The sequence below is a fragment of the Danio rerio genome, chromosome 4 (assembly GCF_049306965.1).
Source record: "Danio rerio strain Tuebingen ecotype United States chromosome 4, GRCz12tu, whole genome shotgun sequence".
NCBI classification, from domain to species: domain Eukaryota; kingdom Metazoa; phylum Chordata; class Actinopteri; order Cypriniformes; family Danionidae; genus Danio; species Danio rerio.
In genome coordinates this window covers 38,144,806-38,161,433 of record NC_133179.1, presented here as the reverse complement: position 1 = coordinate 38,161,433, position 16,628 = coordinate 38,144,806, and the positions used below count along the sequence as shown (strand labels likewise).

Below are 16,628 nucleotides of genomic sequence, written 5' to 3'. Positions count from 1 at the left end.
TTGTTTTTCAAAGGTATTTCACACTGTAGGTCACATGGTCGTATGCTAGATCTGCTAGCTCCACTGTCAGCTACAAACTCAACCAATGTATTCTCAATCAACATAGAATATTTTGGCATATTTAAAAAATGCTTCACAAAAAAAAACATTGCCATTTCATCAGAAAAATGATCAACATTACTGTGATCAAAATTACAGTGGGAAATGCAAGCTTTTTCTTCATTGGAGAGAGCCAAAAGTATGTCAGTGTATGTGAGTATGTGTGTATAAAAATGTGTCTGCATTTAAACTTGTTAGTAAAAATATGTTCACTTCCCTTTACTGTAGCTGTTGGCTGCTTGCCCAGACCCTCTCTGTTCTGCTTTTCCCTCTCCGCACATCAGATCCTTGATGTTGGTTTGCGCCTTTCGGGTCAATCCTTAGCCCAAAGTCCATCTAAGTGGCAAGCGCAGACATTTGGTACAGTTTCTCTTTACGTGCACCACAGGCTCTGCAGGTTTCATCGCCATCCATCACATTCCAGTTTCTCCATCTTCTGGTATCTTTCTCACCCTTGACACCTTTGTCGCCTTTGAACTTGTGATCAATATCTTTGGCTACGCATTCAGGCTAAAGTCTTTAACTCTCTCTGCCACCATATCAGAGTGATAAAGTAACACTGACAAAGCACCGCGTCAATTTCTTTGCGCCAAAGTTTATGCAGCGTAGCAATGTCCCTGGCAGCCTTAATGGGCACTTTAGACTGTAGGTTTTAAGGCGTTTGCGATCAAGGTATTGTCCACAAAAGCTCGGAAAAGCATGTGAACAAAACAATGGACAAGGGCTTTAATGCAAGTGCACCGAAAGGGGATCAAAAGAACTGTCTTGGAATGCCGTGTAGTGGAATGTCCTGGGATGCCGTTGATTTTTAAGGCAATGGGATTCGCAGGACTTTTCGTCAAATCCTCGCACAAAGTTAATTCATACCATTTGACAGAGCCACGCCGAATGTCAAGCGACAACGTGATAGGATTGGGAGCATCTTACCATCATTGCTTCAGACTCAGAAAATGTTCTTGGAACTTCACACCGCCAGGCCTCCAGAGGAGCTGTAGCTTTTTTTGCCCCGGGAAAGCATGATCCACACGGAAGGGAATAAAAAATGCTGCCCAGTCATCTAAGCGCTTCCAAGTGCCAAAAGGTAGCACCTTGTCCCGTGTGAGTTTCGAACTCACGACTTTCAGATTATGAGACTGACGCGCTGCCTACTGCGCCAACGAGGCAGACTGTTGGACCTGGGCAAACTGGGAAACACCAGCTTCCATGTCACGGTGCTGCGGAGTGGCTCCCAGGAGACAGCTTGGGTCAGGCAAGCATGTCAGGATGGCCGAGCGGTCTAAGGCGCTGCGTTCAGGTCGCAGTCTCCTCTGGAGGCGTGGGTTTGAATCCCACTTCTGACAAACCTAATCTTTGGCAACACGTTCAGGCTCAAGTCTTTAAGTCTCTGGCACCATGTCCGAGTGATACAGTAACACTGAAAAGCACCGCATAAATCTTGTTGTGCCAAAGTTTATGCAGCGTAGCAGTGTCCCTGGCAACCTTAATAGGCTCTTTAGACTGTAGGTTTTAAGGCGTTTGCTATCAAGGTATTGTCCATGAAAGTTCGGAAAAGCATGTGAACAAAACAATGGACAAGGGCTTTAATGCAAGTGAACCAAAAGGGGATCAAAAGAACTGTCTTGGAATGCCATGTAGTGGAATGTCCTGGGATGCCGTTGATTTTTAAGGCAATGGGATTCGCAGGACTTTTCGTCAAATCCTCGCACAACGTTAATTCATGACATTTGACAGATCCACGCCGAACGTCAAGCGACAACGTGATAGGAATGGGAGCATCTTACCATCATTGCTTCAGACTCAGGAAATGTTCTTGGAACTTCACACCACCTGGCCTCCAGAGGAGCTTTAGCTTTTTTTGCCCCGGGGAAGAATGATCCACACGGAAGGGAATAAAAAATGCTGCCCAGTCATCTAAGCGCTTCCAAGTGCCAAAAGGTAGCACCTTGCCCCGTGTGAGGCTCGAAATTACAACCTTCAGATTATGAGACTGACGCGCTGCCTACTGCGCCAATGAGGCAGACTATTGGACCTGGGCAAACTGGGAAACACCAGCTTCCATATCACGGTGCTGCGGAGTGGCTCCTAGGAGACAGCTTAGGTCAGGCAAGCATGTTAGGATGGCCGAGCGGTCTAAGGCGCTGCATTCAGGTCGCAGTCTCCTCTGGAGGCGTGGGTTCGAATCCCACTTCTGACAAACCAAATCTTTGGCTACGCGTTCAGGCTCAAGTCTTTAACTCTCTGGCACCATGTCCGAGTGATACAGTAACACTGACAAAGCACCGCATCAATCTCGTTGTGCCAAAATTTATGCAGCGTAGCAATGTCCCTGGCAGCCTTAATGAGCTCTTTAGACTGTAGGTTTTAGGGCGTTTGCAATCAAGGTATTGTCCACAAAAACTCGGAAAAGCATGTGAACAAAACAATGGACGAGGGCTTTAATGCAAGTGAACCAAAAGGGGATCAAAAGTACTGTCTTGGAATGCCATGTAGTGGAATGTCCTGGGATGCCGTTGATTTTTAAGGCAATGGGATTCGCAGGACTTTTCGTCAAATCCTCGCACAAAGTTAATTCATACCATTTGACAGAGCCACGCCGAATGTCAAGCGACAACGTGATAGGATTGGGAGCATCTTACCATCATTGCTTCAGACTCAGAAAATGTTCTTGGAACTTCACACCGCCAGGCCTCCAGAGGAGCTGTAGCTTTTTTTGCCCCGGGAAAGCATGATCCACACGGAAGGGAATAAAAAATGCTGCCCAGTCATCTAAGCGCTTCCAAGTGCCAAAAGGTAGCACCTTGCCCCGTGTGAGTTTCGAACTCACGACTTTCAGATTATGAGACTGACGCGCTGCCTACTGCGCCAACGAGGCAGACTGTTGGACCTGGGCAAACTGGGAAACACCAGCTTCCATGTCACGGTGCTGCGGAGTGGCTCCCAGGAGACAGCTTGGGTCAGGCAAGCATGTCAGGATGGCCGAGCGGTCTAAGGCGCTGCGTTCAGGTCGCAGTCTCCTCTGGAGGCGTGGGTTTGAATCCCACTTCTGACAAACCTAATCTTTGGCAACACGTTCAGGCTCAAGTCTTTAAGTCTCTGGCACCATGTCCGAGTGATACAGTAACACTGAAAAGCACCGCATAAATCTTGTTGTGCCAAAGTTTATGCAGCGTAGCAGTGTCCCTGGCAACCTTAATAGGCTCTTTAGACTGTAGGTTTTAAGGCGTTTGCTATCAAGGTATTGTCCATGAAAGTTCGGAAAAGCATGTGAACAAAACAATGGACAAGGGCTTTAATGCAAGTGAACCAAAAGGGGATCAAAAGAACTGTCTTGGAATGCCATGTAGTGGAATGTCCTGGGATGCCGTTGATTTTTAAGGCAATGGGATTCGCAGGACTTTTCGTCAAATCCTCGCACAACGTTAATTCATGACATTTGACAGATCCACGCCGAACGTCAAGCGACAACGTGATAGGAATGGGAGCATCTTACCATCATTGCTTCAGACTCAGGAAATGTTCTTGGAACTTCACACCACCTGGCCTCCAGAGGAGCTTTAGCTTTTTTTGCCCCGGGGAAGAATGATCCACACGGAAGGGAATAAAAAATGCTGCCCAGTCATCTAAGCGCTTCCAAGTGCCAAAAGGTAGCACCTTGCCCCGTGTGAGGCTCGAAATTACAACCTTCAGATTATGAGACTGACGCGCTGCCTACTGCGCCAATGAGGCAGACTATTGGACCTGGGCAAACTGGGAAACACCAGCTTCCATATCACGGTGCTGCGGAGTGGCTCCTAGGAGACAGCTTAGGTCAGGCAAGCATGTTAGGATGGCCGAGCGGTCTAAGGCGCTGCATTCAGGTCGCAGTCTCCTCTGGAGGCGTGGGTTCGAATCCCACTTCTGACAAACCTAATCTTTGGCTACGCGTTCAGGCTCAAGTCTTTAACTCTCTGGCACCATGTCCGAGTGATACAGTAACACTGACAAAGCACCGCATCAATCTCGTTGTGCCAAAATTTATGCAGCGTAGCAATGTCCCTGGCAGCCTTAATGAGCTCTTTAGACTGTAGGTTTTAGGGCGTTTGCAATCAAGGTATTGTCCACAAAAACTCGGAAAAGCATGTGAACAAAACAATGGACGAGGGCTTTAATGCAAGTGAACCAAAAGGGGATCAAAAGTACTGTCTTGGAATGCCATGTAGTGGAATGTCCTGGGATGCCGTTGATTTTTAAGGCAATGGGATTCGCAGGACTTTTCGTCAAATCCTCGCACAACGTTAATTCATGACATTTGACAGATCCACGCCGAACGTCAAGCGACACCGTGATAGGAATGGGAGCATCTTACCATCATTGCTTCAGACTCAGGAAATGTTCTTGGAACTTCACACCACCTGGCCTCCAGAGGAGCTGTAGCTTTTTTTGCCCCGGGGAAGCATGATCCACACGGAAGGGAATAAAAAATTCTGGCCAGTCATCTAAGCGCTTCCAAGTTCCAAAAGGTAGCAGCTTGACCCTAGTGAGGCTCGAACTCATGACCTTCAGATTATGAGACTGACGCGCTGCCTACTGCGCCAACGAGGCAGACTGTTAGACCTGGGCAAACTGGGAAACACCAGCTTCCATGTCAAGGTGCTGCGGAGTGGCTCCCAGGAGACAGCTTAGGTCAGGCAAGCATGTTAGGATGGCCGAGCGGTCTAAGGCGCTGCATTCAGGTTGCAGTCTCCTCTGGAGGTGTGGGTTCGAATCCCACTTTTGACAAACCTAATCTTTGGCTACGCGTTCAGGCTCAAGTCTTTAACTCTCTGGCACCATGTCCGAGTGATACAGTAACACTGACAAAGCACCGCATCAATCTCGTTGTGCCAAAATTTATGCAGCGTAGCAATGTCCCTGGCAGCCTTAATGGGCTCTTTAGACTGTAGGTTTTAGGGCGTTTGCAATCAAGGTATTGTCCACAAAAACTCGGAAAAGCATGTGAACAAAACAATGGACGAGGGCTTTAATGCAAGTGAACCAAAAGGGGATCAAAAGTACTGTCTTGGAATGCCATGTAGTGGAATGTCCTGGGATGCCGTTGATTTTTAAGGCAATGGGATTCGCAGGACTTTTCGTCAAATCCTCGCACAACGTTAATTCATGACATTTGACAGATCCACGCCGAACGTCAAGCGACACCGTGATAGGAATGGGAGCATCTTACCATCATTGCTTCAGACTCAGGAAATGTTCTTGGAACTTCACACCACCTGGCCTCCAGAGGAGCTGTAGCTTTTTTTGCCCCGGGGAAGCATGATCCACACGGAAGGGAATAAAAAATGCTGGCCAGTCATCTAAGCACTTCCAAGTGCCAAAAGGTAGCACCTTGCCCCGTGTGAGGCTCGAACTCACGACCTTCAGATTATGAGACTGACGCGCTGCCTACTGCGCCAACGAGGCAGACTGTTGGACCTGGGCAAACTGGGAAACACCAGCTTCCATGTCACGGTGCTGCGGAGTGGCTCCCAGGAGACAGCTTGGGTCAGGCAAGCATGTCAGGATGGCCGAGCGGTCTAAGGCGCTGCGTTCAGGTCGCAGTCTCCTCTGGAGGCGTGGGTTTGAATCCCACTTCTGACAAACCTAATCTTTGGCAACACGTTCAGGCTCAAGTCTTTAAGTCTCTGGCACCATGTCCGAGTGATACAGTAACACTGAAAAGCACCGCATAAATCTTGTTGTGCCAAAGTTTATGCAGCGTAGCAGTGTCCCTGGCAACCTTAATAGGCTCTTTAGACTGTAGGTTTTAAGGCGTTTGCTATCAAGGTATTGTCCATGAAAGTTCGGAAAAGCATGTGAACAAAACAATGGACAAGGGCTTTAATGCAAGTGAACCAAAAGGGGATCAAAAGAACTGTCTTGGAATGCCATGTAGTGGAATGTCCTGGGATGCCGTTGATTTTTAAGGCAATGGGATTCGCAGGACTTTTCGTCAAATCCTCGCACAACGTTAATTCATGACATTTGACAGATCCACGCCGAACGTCAAGCGACAACGTGATAGGAATGGGAGCATCTTACCATCATTGCTTCAGACTCAGGAAATGTTCTTGGAACTTCACACCACCTGGCCTCCAGAGGAGCTTTAGCTTTTTTTGCCCCGGGGAAGAATGATCCACACGGAAGGGAATAAAAAATGCTGCCCAGTCATCTAAGCGCTTCCAAGTGCCAAAAGGTAGCACCTTGCCCCGTGTGAGGCTCGAAATTACAACCTTCAGATTATGAGACTGACGCGCTGCCTACTGCGCCAATGAGGCAGACTATTGGACCTGGGCAAACTGGGAAACACCAGCTTCCATATCACGGTGCTGCGGAGTGGCTCCTAGGAGACAGCTTAGGTCAGGCAAGCATGTTAGGATGGCCGAGCGGTCTAAGGCGCTGCATTCAGGTCGCAGTCTCCTCTGGAGGCGTGGGTTCGAATCCCACTTCTGACAAACCTAATCTTTGGCTACGCGTTCAGGCTCAAGTCTTTAACTCTCTGGCACCATGTCCGAGTGATACAGTAACACTGACAAAGCACCGCATCAATCTCGTTGTGCCAAAATTTATGCAGCGTAGCAATGTCCCTGGCAGCCTTAATGAGCTCTTTAGACTGTAGGTTTTAGGGCGTTTGCAATCAAGGTATTGTCCACAAAAACTCGGAAAAGCATGTGAACAAAACAATGGACGAGGGCTTTAATGCAAGTGAACCAAAAGGGGATCAAAAGTACTGTCTTGGAATGCCATGTAGTGGAATGTCCTGGGATGCCGTTGATTTTTAAGGCAATGGGATTCGCAGGACTTTTCGTCAAATCCTCGCACAACGTTAATTCATGACATTTGACAGATCCACGCCGAACGTCAAGCGACACCGTGATAGGAATGGGAGCATCTTACCATCATTGCTTCAGACTCAGGAAATGTTCTTGGAACTTCACACCACCTGGCCTCCAGAGGAGCTGTAGCTTTTTTTGCCCCGGGGAAGCATGATCCACACGGAAGGGAATAAAAAATTCTGGCCAGTCATCTAAGCGCTTCCAAGTTCCAAAAGGTAGCAGCTTGACCCTAGTGAGGCTCGAACTCATGACCTTCAGATTATGAGACTGACGCGCTGCCTACTGCGCCAACGAGGCAGACTGTTAGACCTGGGCAAACTGGGAAACACCAGCTTCCATGTCAAGGTGCTGCGGAGTGGCTCCCAGGAGACAGCTTAGGTCAGGCAAGCATGTTAGGATGGCCGAGCGGTCTAAGGCGCTGCATTCAGGTTGCAGTCTCCTCTGGAGGTGTGGGTTCGAATCCCACTTTTGACAAACCTAATCTTTGGCTACGCGTTCAGGCTCAAGTCTTTAACTCTCTGGCACCATGTCCGAGTGATACAGTAACACTGACAAAGCACCGCATCAATCTCGTTGTGCCAAAATTTATGCAGCGTAGCAATGTCCCTGGCAGCCTTAATGGGCTCTTTAGACTGTAGGTTTTAGGGCGTTTGCAATCAAGGTATTGTCCACAAAAACTCGGAAAAGCATGTGAACAAAACAATGGACGAGGGCTTTAATGCAAGTGAACCAAAAGGGGATCAAAAGTACTGTCTTGGAATGCCATGTAGTGGAATGTCCTGGGATGCCGTTGATTTTTAAGGCAATGGGATTCGCAGGACTTTTCGTCAAATCCTCGCACAACGTTAATTCATGACATTTGACAGATCCACGCCGAACGTCAAGCGACACCGTGATAGGAATGGGAGCATCTTACCATCATTGCTTCAGACTCAGGAAATGTTCTTGGAACTTCACACCACCTGGCCTCCAGAGGAGCTGTAGCTTTTTTTGCCCCGGGGAAGCATGATCCACACGGAAGGGAATAAAAAATGCTGGCCAGTCATCTAAGCGCTTCCAAGTGCCAAAAGGTAGCACCTTGCCCCGTGTGAGGCTCGAACTCACGACCTTCAGATTATGACACTGACGCGCTGCCTACTGCGCCAACGAGGCAGACTGTTGGACCTGGGCAAACTGGGAAACACCAGCTTCCATGTCACGGTGCTGCGGAGTGGCTCCCAGGAGACAGCTTAGGTCAGGCAAGCATGTCAGGATGGCCGAGCGGTCTAAGGCGCTGCGTTCAGGTTGCAGTCTTCCTGGAGGTGTGGGTTCAAATCCCACTTCTTACAAACCTAATCTTTGGCTACGCGCTCAGGCTCAAGTCTTTAACTCTCTGGCACCATGTCCGAGTGATACAGTAACACTGACAAAGCACCGCATCAATCTCGTTGTGCCAAAATTTATGCAGCGTAGCAGTGTACATGGCAGCCTTAATGGGCTCTTTAGACTGTAGGTTTTAAGGCTTTTGCAATCAAGGTATTGTCCACAAAAACTCGGAAAAGCATGTGAACAAAACAATGGACGAGGGCTTTAATGCAAGTGAACCAAAAGGGGATCAAAAGTACTGTCTTGGAATGCCATGTAGTGGAATGTCCTGGGATGCCGTTGATTTTTAAGGCAATGGGATTCGCAGGACTTTTCGTCAAATCCTCGCACAACGTTAATTCATGACATTTGACAGATCCAAGTAGCAATGTCCCTGGCAGCCGTAATAGGCTCTTTAGACTGTAGGTTTTAAGGCATTTGCAATCAAGGTATTGTCCACAAAAACTCGGAAAAGCATGTGAGCAAAACAATGGACGAGGGCTTTAATGCCAGTGAACCAAAAGGGGATCAAAAGTACTGTCTTGGAATGCCATGTAGTGGAATGTCCTGGGATGCCGTTGATATTTAAGGCAATGGGATTCGCAGGACTTTTCGTCAAATCCTCGCACAACGTTAATTCATGACATTTGACAGATCCACGCCGAACGTCAAGCGACACCGTGATAGGAATGGGAGCATCTTACCATCATTGCTTCAGACTCAGGAAATGTTCTTGGAACTTCACACCACCTGGCCTCCAGAGGAGCTGTAGCTTTTTTTGCCCCGGGGAAGCATGATCCACACGGAAGGGAATAAAAAATGCTGGCCAGTCATCTAAGCGCTTCCAAGTGCCAAAAGGTAGCACCTTGCCCCGTGTGAGGCTCGAACTCACGACCTTCAGATTATGAGACTGACGCGCTGCCTACTGCGCCAACGAGGCAGACTGTTGGACCTGCGCAAACTGGGAAACACCAGCTTCCATGTCACGGTGCTGCGGAGTGGCTCCCAGGAGACAGCTTAGGTCAGGCAAGCATGTCAGGATGGCCGAGCGGTCTAAGGCGCTGCGTTCAGGTCGCAGTCTCCTCTGGAGGCGTGGGTTCGAATCCCACTTCTGACAAACCTAATCTTTGGCTACGCGTTCAGGCTCAAGTCTTTAACTCTCTGGCACCATGTCCGAGTGATACAGTAACACTGACAAAGCACCGCATCAATTTCGTTGTGCCAAAATTTATGCAGCGGTGCAGTGTACATGGCAGCCTTAATGGGCTCTTTAGACTGTAGGTTTTAAGGCTTTTGCAATCAAGGTATTGTCCACAAAAACTCGGAAAAGCATGTGAACAAAACAATGGACGAGGGCTTTAATGCAAGTGAACCAAAAGGGGATCAAAAGTACTGTCTTGGAATGCCATGTAGTGGAATGTCCTGGGATGCCGTTGATTTTTAAGGCAATGGGATTCGCAGGACTTTTCGTCAAATCCTCGCACAACGTTAATTCATGACATTTGACAGATCCACGCCGAACGTCAAGCGACACCGTGATAGGAATGGGAGCATCTTACCATCATTGCTTCAGACTCAGGAAATGTTCTTGGAACTTCACACCACCTGGCCTCCAGAGGAGCTGTAGCTTTTTTTGCCCCGGGGAAGCATGATCCACACGGAAGGGAATAAAAAATGCTGGCCAGTCATCTAAGCGCTTCCAAGTGCCAAAAGGTAGCACCTTGCCCCGTGTGAGGCTCGAACTCACGACCTTCAGATTATGAGACTGACGCGCTGCCTACTGCGCCAACGAGGCGGACTGTTGAACCTGCGCAAACTGGGAAACACCAGCTTCCATGTCACGGTGCTGCGGAGTGGCTCCCAGGAGACAGCTTAGGTCAGGCAAGCATGTCAGGATGGCCGAGCGGTCTAAGGCGCTGCGTTCAGGTCGCAGTCTCCTCTGGAGGCGTGGGTTCGAATCCCACTTCTGACAAACCTAATCTTTGGCTACGCGTTCAGGCTCAAGTCTTTAACTCTCTTTCACCATGTCCGAGTGATATAGTAACACTGACAAAGCACCGCATCAATCTCGTTGTGCCAAAATTTATGCAGCGTAGCAGTGTCCATGGCAGCCTTAATGGCCTCTTTAGACTGTAGGTTTTAAGGCTTTTGCAATCAAGGTATTGTCCACAAAAACTCGGAAAAGCATGTGAACAAAACAATGGACGAGGGCTTTAATGCAAGTGAACCAAAAGGGGATCAAAAGTACTGTCTTGGAATGCCATGTAGTGGAATGTCCTGGGATGCCGTTGATTTTTAAGGCAATGGGATTCGCAGGACTTTTCGTCAAATCCTCGCACAACGTTAATTCATGACATTTGACAGATCCAAGTAGCAATGTCCCTGGCAGCCGTAATAGGCTCTTTAGACTGTAGGTTTTAAGGCATTTGCAATCAAGGTATTGTCCACAAAAACTCGGAAAAGCATGTGAACAAAACAATGGACGAGGGCTTTAATGCAAGTGAACCAAAAGGGGATCAAAAGTACTGTCTTGGAATGCCATGTAGTGGAATGTCCTGGGATGCCGTTCATATTTAAGGCAATGGGATTCGCAGGACTTTTCGTCAAATCCTCGCACAACGTTAATTCATGACATTTGACAGATCCACGCCGAACATCAAGCGACACCGTGATAGGAATGGGAGCATCTTACCATCATTGCTTCAGACTCAGGAAATGTTCTTGGAACTTCACACCACCTGGCCTCCAGAGGAGCTGTAGCTTTTTTTGCCCCGGGGAAGCATGATCCACACGGAAGGGAATAAAAAATGCTGGCCAGTCATCTAAGCGCTTCCAAGTGCCAAAAGGTAGCACCTTGCCCCGTGTGAGGCTCGAACTCACGACCTTCAGATTATGAGACTGACGCGCTGCCTACTGCGCCAACGAGGCGGACTGTTGGACCTGGGCAAACTTGGAAACACCAGCTTCCATGTCACGGTGCTGCTGAGTGGCTCCCAGGAGGCAGCTTAAGTCAGGCAAGCATGTCAGGATGGCCGAGCGGTCTAAGGCGCTGCGTTTAGGTCGCAGTCTCCTCTGGAGGCGAGGGTCGAATCCCACTTCTGACACACCTAATCTTTGGCTACGCGTTCAGGCTCAAGTCTTTAACTCTCTGGCACCATGTCCGAGTTATACAGTAACACTGACAAAGCACCGCATCAATCTCGTTGTGCCAAAGTTTTTGCAGCATAGCAGTGTCCCTGGCAACCTTAATAGGCTCTTTAGACTGTAGGTTTTAGGCGTTTGCGATCAAGGTATTGTCCATGAAAGTTCGGAAAAGCATGTGAACAAAACAATGGACAAGGGCTTTAATGCAAGTGAACCAAAAGGGGATCAAAAGTACTGTCTTGGAATGCCATGTAGTGGAATGTCCTGGGATGCCGTTGATTTTTAAGCAATGGGATTCGCAGGACTTTTCGTCAAATCCTCGCACAACGTTAATTCATGACATTTGACAGATCCACGCCGAACGTCAAGCGACACCGTGATAGGAATGGGAGCATCTTACCATCATTGCTTCAGACTCAGGAAATGTTCTTGGAACTTCACACCACCTGGCCTCCAGAGGAGCTGTAGCTTTTTTTGCCCCGGGGAAGCATGATCCACACGGAAGGGAATAAAAAATGCTGGCCAGTCATCTAAGCGCTTCCAAGTGCCAAAAGGTAGCACCTTGCCCCGTGTGAGGCTCGAACTCACGACCTTCAGATTATGAGACTGACGCGCTGCCTACTGCGCCAACGAGGCGGACTGTTGGACCTGGGCAAACTGGGAAACACCAGCTTCCATGTCACGGTGCTGCTGAGTGGCTCCCAGGAGACAGCTTAGGTCAGGCAAGCATGTCAGGATGGCCGAGCGGTCTAAGGCGCTGCGTTTAGGTCGCAGTCTCCTCTGGAGGCGAGGGTCGAATCCCACTTCTGACAAACCTAATCTTTGGCTACGCGTTCAGGCTCAAGTCTTTAACTCTCTGGCACCATGTCCGAGTGATACAGTAACACTGACAAAGCACCGCATCAATCTCGTTGTGCCAAAGTTTTTGCAGCGTAGCAGTGTCCCTGGCAACCTTAATAGGCTCTTTAGACTGTAGGTTTTAAGGCGTTTGCGATCAAGGTATTGTCCATGAAAGTTCGGAAAAGCATGTGAACAAAACAATGGACAAGGGCTTTAATGCAAGTGAACCAAAAGGGGATCAAAAGTACTGTCTTGGAATGCCATGTAGTGGAATGTCCTGGGATGCCGTTGATTTTTAAGCAATGGGATTCGCAGGACTTTTCGTCAAATCCTTGCACAACGTTACTTCATGACATTTGACAGATCCATGCTGAACGTCAAGCGACAACGTAATAGGAATGGGAGCATCTTACCATCATTGCTTCAGACTCAGGAAATGTTCTTGGAACTTCACACCACCAGGCCTCCAGAGGAGCTTTAGCTTTTTTTGCCCCGGGAAAGCATGATCCACACGGAAGGGAATAAAAAATGCTGCCCAGTCATCTAAGCACTTCCAAGTGCCAAAAGGTAGCACCTTGCCCTGTGTGAGGCTCAAACTCACGACCTTCAGATTATGAGACTGACACGCTGCATTCTGCCCCAAAGAGGTAGACTGTTGGACCTTGGCAAACTGTGAAACACCAGCTTCCATGTCACGGTGCTGTGGTGTGGCTCCTAGGAGACAGCTTGGGTCAGGAAAGCATGTCAGGATGGCCAAGCGGTCTAAGGTGCTGCCTTTAGGTTGCAGTCTCCCCTGGAAGTGTGGGTTTGAATTACACTTCTCACAAACTTAATCTTTGGCAACACGATCAGGCTCAAGTCTTTAACTCTCTGGCACCATGTGTGAGTGATACAGTAACACTGACAAAGCACCGCATCAATCTCGTTGCGCCAAAGTTCATGCAGGGTAGCAGTGTCCTTGGCAGCCTTAATGGGCTCTTTAGACTGTAGGTTTTAAGGCGTTTGCGATCAATGTATTGTCCACAAAAGCTCGGAAAAGCATGTGAACAAAACAATGGACGAGGGCTTTAATGCAAGTGCACCGAAAGGGGATCAAAAGAACTGTCTTGGAATACCATGTAGTGGAATGTCCTGGGGTGCTGTTGATTTTTAAGGCAATGGGATTCGCAAGACTTTTAGTCAAATCCTCGCACAACATTAATTCATGACATTTGACAGATCCACGCCAAACATCAAGCGACAACGTGATAGGAATGGGAGCATCTCACCATCATTGCTTCAGACTCAGGAAATGTTCTTGGATTTTCACACCGCCAGGCCTCCAGAGGAGCTGTAGCTTTTTTGCCCCCGGGAAGCATGATCCACACGGAAGGGCATAAAAAATGCCGCCCAGTCATCTAAGCGCTTCCATGTGCCATAAGTTACCACCCTTACCCATGTGAGGCTCGAACTCACGAGCTTCAGATTATGAGACTGATGCGCTGCCTACTGTGACAACAAGGTATACTTCTGGACCTGGGCAAACTGTGAAACAACAGCTTCCATGTCACGGTGCTTCGGTGTGGCTCCTAGGAGACAGCTCGGGCCAGGCAGGTATGTCAGGATGGCCGAGCGGTCTAAGGTGCTGCGTTAAGCTGGGGAACAATTGTCCAGGGTAGAAGGGAAGAAAAGGGGGAAAAAAGAAAAAGGGAAGAAGAGGGGGAAAAAGCGAAGAAAAGAAAGGGTGCATTCTAAGCTTCCAGGACATGCCTTCACTGCAACTTCTTTACGTCACGCATAGTGATACCGTTCTGTGTTAAAACAACACATTTTGAGTTACATTGATTTCTATTGCAGGTGCTCACCAAGACCGAGGTTCGAATCCAGCTAAGTGAAGTTTAGTTTTAAACTAATTTCAAGAGGAGCATGTGCTCATGATTTACCCAGCTGGTCCACATTAACTAATTATGATCCTCCAGTCAAAGGATCCCAAATCACTATATATATCCTCATTTTCTTTCTACAACTATCTTCGTCTGGAAGAAAGCTTCCTGCTTCTTAAAAGCTTTAGCTCTAAAAGCTTTTACAGCATTGCACTTTTTAGCCCATCAATATGGAAATAACCAACAATATCTACAACTGCAACCAGAGCCCTGCTCTCCCTGAGACTTCAGCCACTGCAATGAAGCCAAACTCGCACCGCTCTTAGCGGTCCACCTGTGATAACGTAGTATGCTTTAAGGGGAAACTTCTCTCTTTAAGGAGAAACTACTCTCCAACAAGATTAAACATTTCTTATGTTTTTAGAAAAGCAAGACTCTCATAAATAAAAAAATAATTTAAACCATTTTAAAGACACAAACACTATAGACTTAACGTCCTCCTATAATCTGTAAACAAGCAGAGATTATAACAAACCAAATAAACCCACCTTTCAAGCTTGCTGTCTGTTCACAGGTCCAAAACATTTTAACAGCCTGGCTGATTTGACTGCAAGGATCAAAGCAATCCAATCCATAAAACTTTAGTCCACAACATGTTTACATGTTGATAAACATACATGGATACACTGCTGTCATCCAAACTTGTTGCTGGAGTGCTTTCAGTACAGTAGTATCTTATTTTAGACCAAAACACTTGTATTATGGTCTAACAAAATGGCTGCCGACCTTTTGATTGACACTTCATTGAGCCAATAGCTGAAAAGAGAAGTGTCACCATCCAAGAGCTGTCAGAACATGAGATGGTCCCGCCCTCTCTTAATTATGAACAGACTTAGTTGCAAAGACTTTGTGAATGAATTGGGCCAATTATGCTTCTGATTTCATTCATGTTAAGATTCCAAATGTAATGTTATTTAATCAATCAGATTAAAGTAAAGCCCATAGTAAACATTTAATTGACACAGTTTAATAAGTATGTTCAAGTGCAAATTAAATGACAACATCATTTTAGAAGTTAAATAAATAAATAAATTAAACAAATAACTAACATAAATAAATAAATAAACATACATATAAGTAAACAAACCCTGCCACTTCCAATAGCTATTTAACTTCTAAAATAAAATTACCCACCTAATGACAATAAGCATCACATCGATCATAGAAGTCCGATCGTAATATGTCACAGGAATTTAAACTTATCACTTCACCTACTCCTTTAAAGAGGTATTTTTAAGATCACCAGCCAAGCCATGCTCAATATCCTTGGCCCTCCACTATCCTGGGGGGGAATGAACGTTTACCAAAACATTTAAAACACTATCTGTCTGTCGATTCCTCACCTCGCTAGAGAACTGCGTTCTCACCACTAATTTTTTCTGATTTTCTCATTTCAGGTCTAACCTATGGATTCACCCGAGCACCTCAGCTCTCCCTTCCTATCCTAATATTCAGTCAGCTTTTGCTGATTGAACCAGAAATTGTGGATCATCTTATTTAAAAAGCGATCGACAACCACTTTATGTTTGACCATTCTCTGCCCCACCACTCAAGGTTTCACGCATTCGTCCCATAAGCAGTGCAACTCGCAAATTCTCCATCACTGGCTTCTTTCTAACAATCGCAGAATCCCCCACCTTATCCAACTTTAGATGATATTCTAATCACCCCCCACATTGCCTTCAGCCAAACACCTAGAGATCACCAAAAGGTTTTCGCCAATCTAGGTATTCTGCTCGCAGAAGGCTGGATCCAATACATTTATCGAATTTCTAGGCATTAACTTCGATTTGCTCAAATTCCAAGCTTCTCTTCCTAAAGAGAAAATTGGCTGAATAATTTCTCTTTCTCTTGTATTATAAGAAAGAGACTTGAATTAAACACATACTGTTATCTATCCTCGGCCACCTAAAATTCACAGTGCAAATTTACCTCAAACTTGCCTACTCCAGCTCCCTACCACAAGTCACGATTTAAAAGGCACAATTTCTCTCTCAAAACCCACCCACAATGAACTCCGCTTATGGATTGCTTCCTTAAGCTATGGAACGGCTGTTCCTTCTTCTGCAGAGATTTGTTCGCACCCCCATTAGATATTTGTCTATTTACTGGTGCTACCCCATCAGTTGGGTTGCAAGGGTACTCAGAGGCCACTGGTTGCCACCACATGGCCCCCTTAATCTATTTCCACTCTAGAAACCATTGTTCATCAGCCTTCTTCAAACTGTACCCAATAGTCGCTGCCGCCATACTATGGGGAGACGAATGGTCCACCTCTAGGATTCTCATTTATTGTGTTGAGGAAGAAACAATATAATGCATAGACAAAGGCATTCCTACTCTCTAAGCTTTAATGCTACTTTTAAGATGTCTTATTTGACATTAGTCAATTTATCATGTCTGCATAATACGTGCCAGGTTGCAAAACCAA

The 16,628-nt window shown here is 47.0% G+C and overlaps 2 protein-coding genes and 18 non-coding genes across 20 annotated transcripts in view; 12 read left to right on the top strand and 8 right to left on the bottom strand.

The window, feature by feature from the left end:
• The window catches only part of LOC137491248 (uncharacterized), a 697,259-nt gene that overhangs the window by 53,739 nt on the left and 626,892 nt on the right, over nt 1-16,628 (top strand). The window lies entirely within an intron of this gene.
• Nucleotides 1-16,628, top strand: part of LOC108182277 (uncharacterized) — a 257,835-nt gene that overhangs the window by 30,368 nt on the left and 210,839 nt on the right. The window lies entirely within an intron of this gene.
• Nucleotides 1,190-1,262, bottom strand: trnam-cau (transfer RNA methionine (anticodon CAU)). Its single transcript has one exon. It is a non-coding gene; the product is annotated as a tRNA-Met (tRNA).
• On the top strand, nt 1,357-1,439 carry trnal-cag (transfer RNA leucine (anticodon CAG)). The gene has a single exon. It is a non-coding gene; the product is annotated as a tRNA-Leu (tRNA).
• Nucleotides 2,211-2,293, top strand: trnal-cag (transfer RNA leucine (anticodon CAG)). Its single transcript has one exon. It is a non-coding gene; the product is annotated as a tRNA-Leu (tRNA).
• On the bottom strand, nt 2,899-2,971 carry trnam-cau (transfer RNA methionine (anticodon CAU)). Its single transcript has one exon. It is a non-coding gene; the product is annotated as a tRNA-Met (tRNA).
• On the top strand, nt 3,066-3,148 carry trnal-cag (transfer RNA leucine (anticodon CAG)). Its single transcript has one exon. It is a non-coding gene; the product is annotated as a tRNA-Leu (tRNA).
• trnal-cag (transfer RNA leucine (anticodon CAG)) lies at nt 3,920-4,002 on the top strand. The gene has a single exon. It is a non-coding gene; the product is annotated as a tRNA-Leu (tRNA).
• trnal-cag (transfer RNA leucine (anticodon CAG)) lies at nt 4,775-4,857 on the top strand. Its single transcript has one exon. It is a non-coding gene; the product is annotated as a tRNA-Leu (tRNA).
• trnam-cau (transfer RNA methionine (anticodon CAU)) lies at nt 5,463-5,535 on the bottom strand. The gene has a single exon. It is a non-coding gene; the product is annotated as a tRNA-Met (tRNA).
• On the top strand, nt 5,630-5,712 carry trnal-cag (transfer RNA leucine (anticodon CAG)). Its single transcript has one exon. It is a non-coding gene; the product is annotated as a tRNA-Leu (tRNA).
• trnal-cag (transfer RNA leucine (anticodon CAG)) lies at nt 6,484-6,566 on the top strand. Its single transcript has one exon. It is a non-coding gene; the product is annotated as a tRNA-Leu (tRNA).
• On the top strand, nt 7,339-7,421 carry trnal-cag (transfer RNA leucine (anticodon CAG)). The gene has a single exon. It is a non-coding gene; the product is annotated as a tRNA-Leu (tRNA).
• trnam-cau (transfer RNA methionine (anticodon CAU)) lies at nt 8,027-8,099 on the bottom strand. The gene has a single exon. It is a non-coding gene; the product is annotated as a tRNA-Met (tRNA).
• Nucleotides 9,159-9,231, bottom strand: trnam-cau (transfer RNA methionine (anticodon CAU)). Its single transcript has one exon. It is a non-coding gene; the product is annotated as a tRNA-Met (tRNA).
• On the top strand, nt 9,326-9,408 carry trnal-cag (transfer RNA leucine (anticodon CAG)). Its single transcript has one exon. It is a non-coding gene; the product is annotated as a tRNA-Leu (tRNA).
• Nucleotides 10,014-10,086, bottom strand: trnam-cau (transfer RNA methionine (anticodon CAU)). The gene has a single exon. It is a non-coding gene; the product is annotated as a tRNA-Met (tRNA).
• On the top strand, nt 10,181-10,263 carry trnal-cag (transfer RNA leucine (anticodon CAG)). Its single transcript has one exon. It is a non-coding gene; the product is annotated as a tRNA-Leu (tRNA).
• trnam-cau (transfer RNA methionine (anticodon CAU)) lies at nt 11,147-11,219 on the bottom strand. Its single transcript has one exon. It is a non-coding gene; the product is annotated as a tRNA-Met (tRNA).
• trnam-cau (transfer RNA methionine (anticodon CAU)) lies at nt 11,999-12,071 on the bottom strand. Its single transcript has one exon. It is a non-coding gene; the product is annotated as a tRNA-Met (tRNA).